The sequence below is a fragment of the Acanthochromis polyacanthus genome, chromosome 1, assembly GCF_021347895.1.
Source record: "Acanthochromis polyacanthus isolate Apoly-LR-REF ecotype Palm Island chromosome 1, KAUST_Apoly_ChrSc, whole genome shotgun sequence".
Taxonomy (NCBI): domain Eukaryota; kingdom Metazoa; phylum Chordata; class Actinopteri; family Pomacentridae; genus Acanthochromis; species Acanthochromis polyacanthus.
This window is the reverse complement of record NC_067113.1, coordinates 49929106-49937862: the sequence shown is the minus strand read 5'-3', so window position 1 is coordinate 49937862 and position 8757 is coordinate 49929106. Positions and strand designations below refer to the sequence as shown.

At 39.3% G+C, this 8757-nt stretch overlaps 1 long non-coding RNA gene across 1 annotated transcript; it reads right to left on the bottom strand.

Annotated features, from left to right (window-relative positions):
- Positions 1-6742: 6742 nt before the first annotated feature.
- LOC127534291 (uncharacterized) lies at positions 6743-7813 on the bottom strand. Its single transcript, XR_007942310.1, has 3 exons — positions 7754-7813; positions 7577-7643; positions 6743-7052 (listed from the first exon to the last, which is right to left on the bottom strand). It is a non-coding gene; the product is annotated as an uncharacterized LOC127534291 (long non-coding RNA).
- Between the last annotated feature and the right edge of the window lie 944 nt (positions 7814-8757).

The following is an 8757-nucleotide window of genomic DNA, read 5'->3' as shown; positions in this document are numbered from 1 at the left end:
TTGTTTTTCGTACATGAGTAAACAGACACATTTAGTATTAGGTTGCTTGTATCTGACCCATTTAGAATGAAGAGTAAAAGGCGTAATAGGAGCTATAAAGTACTAGCCTAGACAACCCACGGCAACAAATTTAATTCTCTGCCAGGGTGGGTCTAGTTACCCTCCATAAGGCTTGAGGTTGGATTGTCCTAAAACTGGCCGGACCAATCACCATGAAGTGTAGAGTCAGAAGGCGGGCGCAACGAAGTGACGACAGAGGCGCGACGATTCTGACAGAAACAACCGGCGCACAATAAACAGTTATCTTTCGACTCAGCTTTGGCCACAGCCCTTAAAGATTTGAAGCTAAAATTCAACTTGAAAGATAAACAAAGGAAGGCACTGAAGTGTTTCATTGAGAAGAAAGACGTATTTGGACTTTTGCCGACGGGATATGGCAAATCCTTAATATACCAGTTGGCTCCGCTGGTTGGGAAGCTAATGAGACTTAGCCACAATCCGGCGCTCTAGGAACTACGTCAGCCTATTCGTTGCGCTGATTGGTTGTATACCTACCCAATTGCTGCAGAGTGATTTGAAAGACAACCTTTTAGCCCGCCTCCCTCCTTGTTGAGCGGTCCTAGACCCTTGTGCCTTCAGAACATGGGTCTAGCGCGGCTAGGCTAATAAAGTACACCAGTAAAACTGTATTTACTACAAAGCAAATTTTGACAGACTGCCTTTGTGTTTTGTGTGGAAATGTTCCTCTGTACCCCTATGTAGATATTCCATTAAAAATCAGCGCTTTCCAGCTAGAATAGTCATTTACCACATTAACAGTGTCCAGACTGTATTTCTGATTAATTTTATCTTCATTTAAAAAAACTATTTTCCTTTCAAAAATAAGGACATTTCTAAGTGACTTTTGAACAGCAGTATAGTTGAATAAATTAACTAAACGAGCAAAATCTGACTTCTTTGTTTTCTTTCAACCATCAAGTCAACTCTTCATATCTTCTCTGCTCTCTTTTCAGCACCTGAATCCTCCACACATTGCTCTGGTTTTCAGAAGGTTACGGCTAAATCTGCTTTCCTCCTCTCTCCTCACCTGCCTGACACATTCTTGAAATCTGTGTCGGGCAGATCAATCAGCTTCTCCCCTGACAGCTTCCCCTCCGTCGGGTCGCTGCCTACGACCTTCTGTCCTTTTTTTATGTCCGTATACCTGCCTGCTGTTTGCAATCAGGTCAAGAAACAAACTCCTGACCTCTCTGTTGTGGAGACCTGCGCACAGGAATCCATCTCTTCTCTCAGGCTCGTGAGCGTCCCTTTCGAAGCAGCGTTCTCTGTACCAGCCACAACACAACCTCCTTGACCCCAATCAGTCACGAGTCGACTCTCACTCTCAGGATTTCAAAAGCTCTCCACACTTGTTCTCACGCTGCCTTTTCACGGCCCTCATCCTTGTTGACCTGCCAGCTGTGTTTGCCACCAGCTCTTCCTCGTAGCAGCGATGCAGCCCTTCAGAGCAGAGAATTTAAAAGAATGTTGTGTCTGTCTAACCAGGTTGTTTGTGTGTTTATCATGTTTCACTGCAAGGACTCGGCTCCCTCCTTGCTCTCTGAGGTGAAATGAGCTCCTGCTGTTCTCAGTTAAAGTTTCATTTTATGTCTCTGGCTGTCAGATTTTACTCTGACTGACCTATCCAGTGGCGGCTGGTGAATTTTTCTCTTGGGGGGGCGCACTTAATTTACCAAACCAAATAGCAGAGTCGGCAACACCGGAATACAAGAATTGATGTAAATTATGATCACAGCCATTTGATGTGCTATTGGTAAGTACGTATGTATGTATGTATGTATGTACGTACGCTCCGATATCTCTGCAAGTGCTGAAGTCAGGATAATCAAACTTGACACTGAAGATCAGTCTAAGGTCCCCTGCTCAGTTCTGGAGTTACAGGTCAGCAGATCAAGTAGGAAGGGATATACGTAGGATGATCAAAATGGATACAGAGTCATATGCAAGTATTTAATGCCATCTACTGAAACTCGCCAGTAGATGGCGTGGTTCTGCCATCTACTGAGGGCTCGTCTAGTTTATGCAGAGATTAAACTTCAGTGTCATTCATTGATGTTAAAGTGCAGTTTTTCAGATGTTTGTTGCACATGCTCCTGACCAAACCAGTCCATGTGGAAGACGATGTGAAGAGAAGCTCAAGAGGACGAATATCACACATTTACGTTGGAAATAAATGTCCTTTAATTAGACATTGTCATGCAAAAGTTGGATTTCCCTTTAATAATGTTCAAATCTTTGAGTGTTTTGTTGATGTTGGTTTCTAAATGTTTTTTGACGTTCGACCCCAAAGATTAAAACCTTTAATGGTTCACAAGCTGCAACAATTCACACATTATCAACTATCTTTCTGACTAAACTAAGATAAAAAGTGACAAACTGCCTGATTCCTGCATCATGAATGTAAATCTGTTTGGTTTTTATGACAGTTAACTGAATATATTTGGGTTTGACATTTTATAAACCAAAACAAGAAATGAATTACTGGAGAAAACAACAGACTGAAGGACAAAGAAAATGTTTTCCAATATATATGACTGAATTACTCCAACATTACAAGATACATGCAATTTAAATTCAGTTTTGTTTATATAACGCCAATTACAGGTCAAATTGTCTCAGGACGCTTAATTTTTATATTTTTTGTCATATTTAAAATATGACAAAGTAAGAAATTTAAACCTCTTGACTAATCCAATTTATTATTTGGTTTATTAGAGACTAATCGACAATTAAAATAACTTTCTCCATTAAAACTAATAAACATGAGCTCAAATAGAAGGAACAGTTTTAAATACTGCAGTCCCACGACAACAAGAATAAAGTTTCTCAACAAAAACTAAATCTGCTGATGGATTCCAATAAAGTCCTAATAAATGATAATAAAGTGTGATACTAAAGGTTTGTGGTGCTAAAAATATCAAAGTAAAGATATCAAGTTGAACATCTGGATAGAGGCTGATAAAAGTTGACCTTCCTTCATTTCTCTGGAGCCGACTCCATGGATTTTAGGGATGGTGGTTAAAAACCTGCTCTTCTAGTCGTCTTCCTTCTAGTCGCTGTAAAAAAATCACTCCATCCTCGCGGACTGCAGCACCTCTTTATGACAAGTTCTTCTGCCTCCGACCTGGTGGAAACTCCAGAAACTCGGGAAACCCGTCGAGACTCGGATTTTCGAAAAACTCGTCGGGCGGGGGAAGGTGTGGTGGGCGGTGGAGGAGTAGAGGGGGGCAGCCGGGGGAGGTGGGGGGGTAGAGGGGAGAGGCCGACACCCACCTCCCCTCCTACTCTCCACCCAGACTCCACCCTGACTCCACCCATGTGGTCACTTGGAAACTTCGATGTCAAATGGACGACGAAATCATATTTTTTTGCCTGATCTGTTGCTCAGTGAGTTAAGGGTTTGCTTATAGAGCTGCAGGTTGCTGGTTCAAGACCAGATCTGTCTTAAATTTTTTCGAAAAACTTAGACAAAGAAAGAAAGACACCAGTGGCAGGCCTTGAACCTACTACCATCTGCTTGGTAGTCTCTCTTCTTAACCCCTAAGCAACTTGCTCAGATACTAATTCCTCTTTTTTTTTGCACATTTCTCATCTATTTTTTGCCATTATCGAACTTTTTTTTTAACTTGAGTCTCGACTCGACCGTTTTTCTCAGGAGGTTGGACTTCAACCTTTGTGCTGGAGGGTTGAATCCTCAGTTCCAAGACTTTCCAAAACCTCGAGACCTCCTGAGTCCTCAGGACCTGAGCTTTCAGACAGTCTGAGGGCTGAAATTTTCTTAGTTCCACAGTAGATCTCTGTTTGTTTGAACTTTGAGACAGTCTGAGGACTGAAATTCAAGAAGTTCCTGAGCAGATGCCTGTGAGTTTGAACTTTGTGGTTAACAGAAGCCTTAAAACTTGTGACCATGAGTCTTGATTTCACATTTAGACCATCCATCTGAGTTCTTCTCAGACCTTCACCTGTGGGTTCTTTAGAAATCCTGAACAAACTTTGATTCTCTTCACTCCACAGTAAAGTTTGTGAAGATCAGAAGGTAACATTAGTTTGATCGATGCCTTCAACTACTAGTAGACTTTATCTGGAAAGCAGTTTTCTGAAATTAGTTCGGAGTAAATCAGTCCACAGTCAAACCAAGAATATAGAAAGAGGAAATGTTTGAAGAAACAACTTGTTCTCATTTCAGACTAGAAAACTCTTTAAGACCTTTATCTGTTTTTGCTTTTTTTGATCATTTTATTGTCTTTTCTGTTTAATTTGATCTTCTAAAGTCTAACTGGTGTCTTTTCAAATGTTTTGTCTTTAGTTTGATTATTCTTAAATGTTTAGTTTTGCTGTTTTCTCATATTTTATTCATTTTCTAATGTCTGATTTGATTTCGAAATGTTGTCTTTTTAATGTTTGTTTTTTCAAATGTTTTATCGGTTTGTTTGAAAATTTTCCTTTTTAATTTTCTTTTTGAATGCTCCATTGTTTAATTCCTGTTTAAAGTTTTGTCTTTAAGATTTAAGTTCTAATTAGACTTAATTTTTAATTAAATGTTTTGTCCTTTTAAAGGTTTAATAACCTAATTAAATGTTTTATATATTTTTTAAATGTTTAATATTCTTGTTTAATTGTATTTTTAAATGTTTGTGTAAAATATTTCATCTTTAATGTTTCATATTTTTGTCTAAAAATGTTTAATTTTATAATTACATATTTTGTATCTTCTGTTTAATTATCTAATTGAATATTTTTGTTTATAATTTAATTGTATTTAATGTTTAATTTTCTTTGTAAATTTTTATTGTATTAAATGTTTTTCCTTTGATTTAATTGCCTTTTTAATGTAGTTTATTTCCTTAATCTTTTTTCTGTCAAGAGTTTAACCCCAACCTTAAAAATGATACAAACCCTTTAATCACAAAATACTTCTGTTACAATCATAAGTTCACTGGTTATTCAGTTTATCAATTCAATTTTATTTGTTTAGCACCTTTCACACAGATGACAAAACTAAACAAGCAACAAGAAAAAAAAAAAACTATGCTAAAACTATGATTCAAACTCAAAAACATCTTTTAAAAAAAAGGTTAACATGGTAATAAAATGTTGTGTCCAGGGGATGGAGGGAGTTTATTTTGTTCTCGGGCTCACACAGTAAATCATTTAAAATAAAAACTTGATTTTCAGTCTGAGGAAACTGCAGAGGAACAGAAGAACCAACAATATCTCCCGTTTTCTCCTTTAAAGGGGAACTTTGATTTTTTTTTTTAACCTGGGATCTGTTTTCATATGTAATTTCATACATGTGAGTGATGGAGAAATGAATTTTCGACATAGCTCCAGTATTTAGCCAGGCAGGCAGCTTCGCAGCTCAGCTAGCAAAAAGCATGGGGCGGACTTTGACGCAGGGGGGCAAGTTGCCCCATACTTTTTGCTAGCTGAGCTGCGAAGCTGCCGGCCTGGCTAAATACTGGAGCTATGTCGAAAATTCATTTCTCCATCACTTACATGTATGAAATGACAAATGAAAACAGACCCCAGGTTGAAAAAAAACCAGAAGTTCCCCTTCAATGAGTTGACTCTTCTGGTGCTTTCAGACCAAAGAACTACAAACTCTTCACAACCTGCTCAAACTCTTGGTACAGGACCTCACCACATGGGTCAAGAAGGTTTCCTTCTCATTTCTACTCTGAAGCTCACCTTCTCCTGCTCAAACTGCTGACAAATGTTTGTGCTGCTCTAAACTCTGGTCTCCAGAACTTCCTAAAAACTCTCAAAGTCTCTTCTGCTGCAGGTTGCTTTTTAGAACTGTTACAGAAAACATCACTAAACCACATGGAGGGGCCTCAAGATAGTCGTCCAAATGAAACCGTACAAAAACCAAACTAGCACAACCCAAACGCTGAAGTCTCCTGCAGCCTACCAGAGAAGCTCTTTAAACAGAGAATCAGGACAGGAACTCTTACCTTCTGGACAACCGACGTTGGTTCACAAACAGGAATACAGAATGTGTCTGACCAAAAACCTCTAAAGACTCACTACAGCCAAGACAAAGACACAACTCAGCTGCACCAAATCCACTAATCACTGCACACATTAGCACCATGTGCTAACTTTGGCTAAAGAACCACATTTACCAAGACAACTTTCCAGTACAAAGCCCTAAAACTCACCAAGAAACACATTAAGGAGGATTTTACTGCTGGAAGCTGCAAGCCAACGCCTAAAGAACAAACTAAAGCAGAGGAGCCAAACCCGGTTCAGTGAAGAGAAGCAGAGGAAATGTTTGACTGCAGTCATAAAGTAGGAAGACACTGAGCTGCTCAGGTGTTCCTGATAGCACCAAGCAGCCACCTGGACAGCCAATCGGAACACAGCTTACTGGAAGCCCAGAGGGCTTGCTTAGTGAAGGAAATTTAGTTTAAAGTTGAAGCAGAAAGTGAACAAAGAAAGTTGAAAACCACCTTCTGATACCTGAAATCTCTGAGTCTTCACACAAAGAACGCCTGAACATGTCAGATTGGTTCCATAGTAGAACCTTCACTGTAAAAACATCATAGTATGGTGTGTTGCTCAAAAACATGTCTGTGGTCGCCGAGGAGTGACACAAAAACAGGACAAATCCTGGTTTCCAAGGGGTTAGGAGGCTATTTATTTGAAACAGTAAGTTTACAACAACACAACATGTGGGCAGAAAAATCACAAAGTCTATCTTTAGTTCAGCTGAAAATATTAGTTTTTGTCTTTTTTATTGACCAGACTTTTCAGGAAGTAGATGAAGAATAATTAAAGCTCTTATGTAGAAGTCCAACTTATTTTGGATCCTTTAGTCTTCATGCTTCATAGCAACATTTAATAAACCTAAAGCTTCCCTGTTGACTCATTGGTGGAGTTTGTTCCTGAGCATTTGAACCTTAAATCCAGTGAGAGGACCATCTTCAGTCAGAGAACTTCAACACCTTCCATCGGCTGGACCAGATGTGGCATCAGCTCCCTCTGAACATCTGGATGACAGGAAAAAAGTGAGAAATCAAACACAGATCACAAAAATACACTTTATTCACTTTCATCGTTTTATAAAAGTAGCATGAACTTTATTAAAACTGGACAACATCAGTAATGAAAGTAAATGTTTTTATCTCATCCTATTCCCTTTCAGTTGTGGGCTTTGTGTATTCATTGTCTTTTAATGATAAAAATAAAATGGGTCACTTCTATTGTTTGGGCATAGAAAGTATTGGAACTAATGCTTGCTTGTTCACTCTGTTCCCACAGCTCACCTGTTCCTTCATACTGACAGCAGTAATCCCCTCATCACTACTGGCTCTGCCTCTGACATTAAATCACATTTTTAAAATGGTCAAAATTCTCAGCACAAATCTCCACTTTTTACAGAGCCGTCAGGTCAGTTTCATTAATGTAGCGCTGAATCATCTTGCATCTCAGGGCTCTTCTCATATAGAGCAGGTCTACACCAGACTCTTCATTATATTCATTCTAGTAATATTCACTCAGTGAACAATCCTACCTCCCACTCTGGACTTGTGGCTCTTGGCTGCTGCTTGGTTCTGGATCTTTCTTCTGACTCTGAGGGGCTACAGGACAAAGTTTCCCGTTTATGTGGTCGCATCATACTATTATTTAAATTATATAACGTTATGTTTTATGCCACAATGACACACAATTAATTCACTTGATAATTAACTTGAACGGTGGTTTGCAAAGTTCAACAAAGTCCGTATCCGTCATTTAGTTTGTGGGTGCATCTATATTAAATGGACATATTCTATGCTGCAGTGATTTCTGATCATCAATATTACTAACAATGCCATACGGGGCAATGAACATCCTTGGCAGAGAACTTCACTCTATGAATGCTTTTGTGGTTTTTTCTGTAAAACAAATTTTCCCATAGGTAAAAATAAAGTGACCTTGAACCTGTCAGTATCACTCTCAGTCCCTCTCAGTGACATTTAAGGGTGGATCTCCATTCCAAACATTCTTATCAGAACATCACAGTAAAAACTCTTGTATCCAAGGAAACCATGAAACTCTGTGTTGTTTTTCCGTTTCATCCTTTCACTTGTGATTGCACATGCTGTCAGTAGATAGTAATTTGCTCTGAGTGCCGACGCCCCTGACAAAGGCCTCAGTGTGTCCTAAAAACTGGCTTCCTTTTTGCCTGTTTTCTGCTGCAGATCACTGAGTCCTTCCTTCCTCTGTGAGTTAAACATGTAGATATGTGGCCACATTTCACCGGCTGCTCCAGTAGCAAACAAACCTCATGTTTCTCCACACCTGTTACCATCGGCTATTTTGGTGTTTTGGACATATCTGTGTTGGTCTATAAATATTCTCAGGGTGTCTGTATCTCTCACTCTGACAGTCTCTCACAGGAAAATGTGATTATTTTACCCCACAATGCTTTTCTTCAATTCTGTCCACCTTATTTGTTGCGACAGCTTGAAGCTCTTCTTGTGAAATAAGAAATCGGACCAATTCTTAGAGCAGCGTAAGTCGCCCAGAGACAAGTAAGCTATTGTTAAAAGGATCTGGCTCCTTCTGAGGCTTTTCTCTGCTTCCGCCAAGACCGGCGCTCGGAAAATCGCAGCCTTTTGTCACCAAAATAGTTCACAAAGTGGATGAATTAGAGATTATTAGTGGGGGGGAAAAACAGGAGGAAAGTGCAGAGTTTGGTTCCTCAAATAG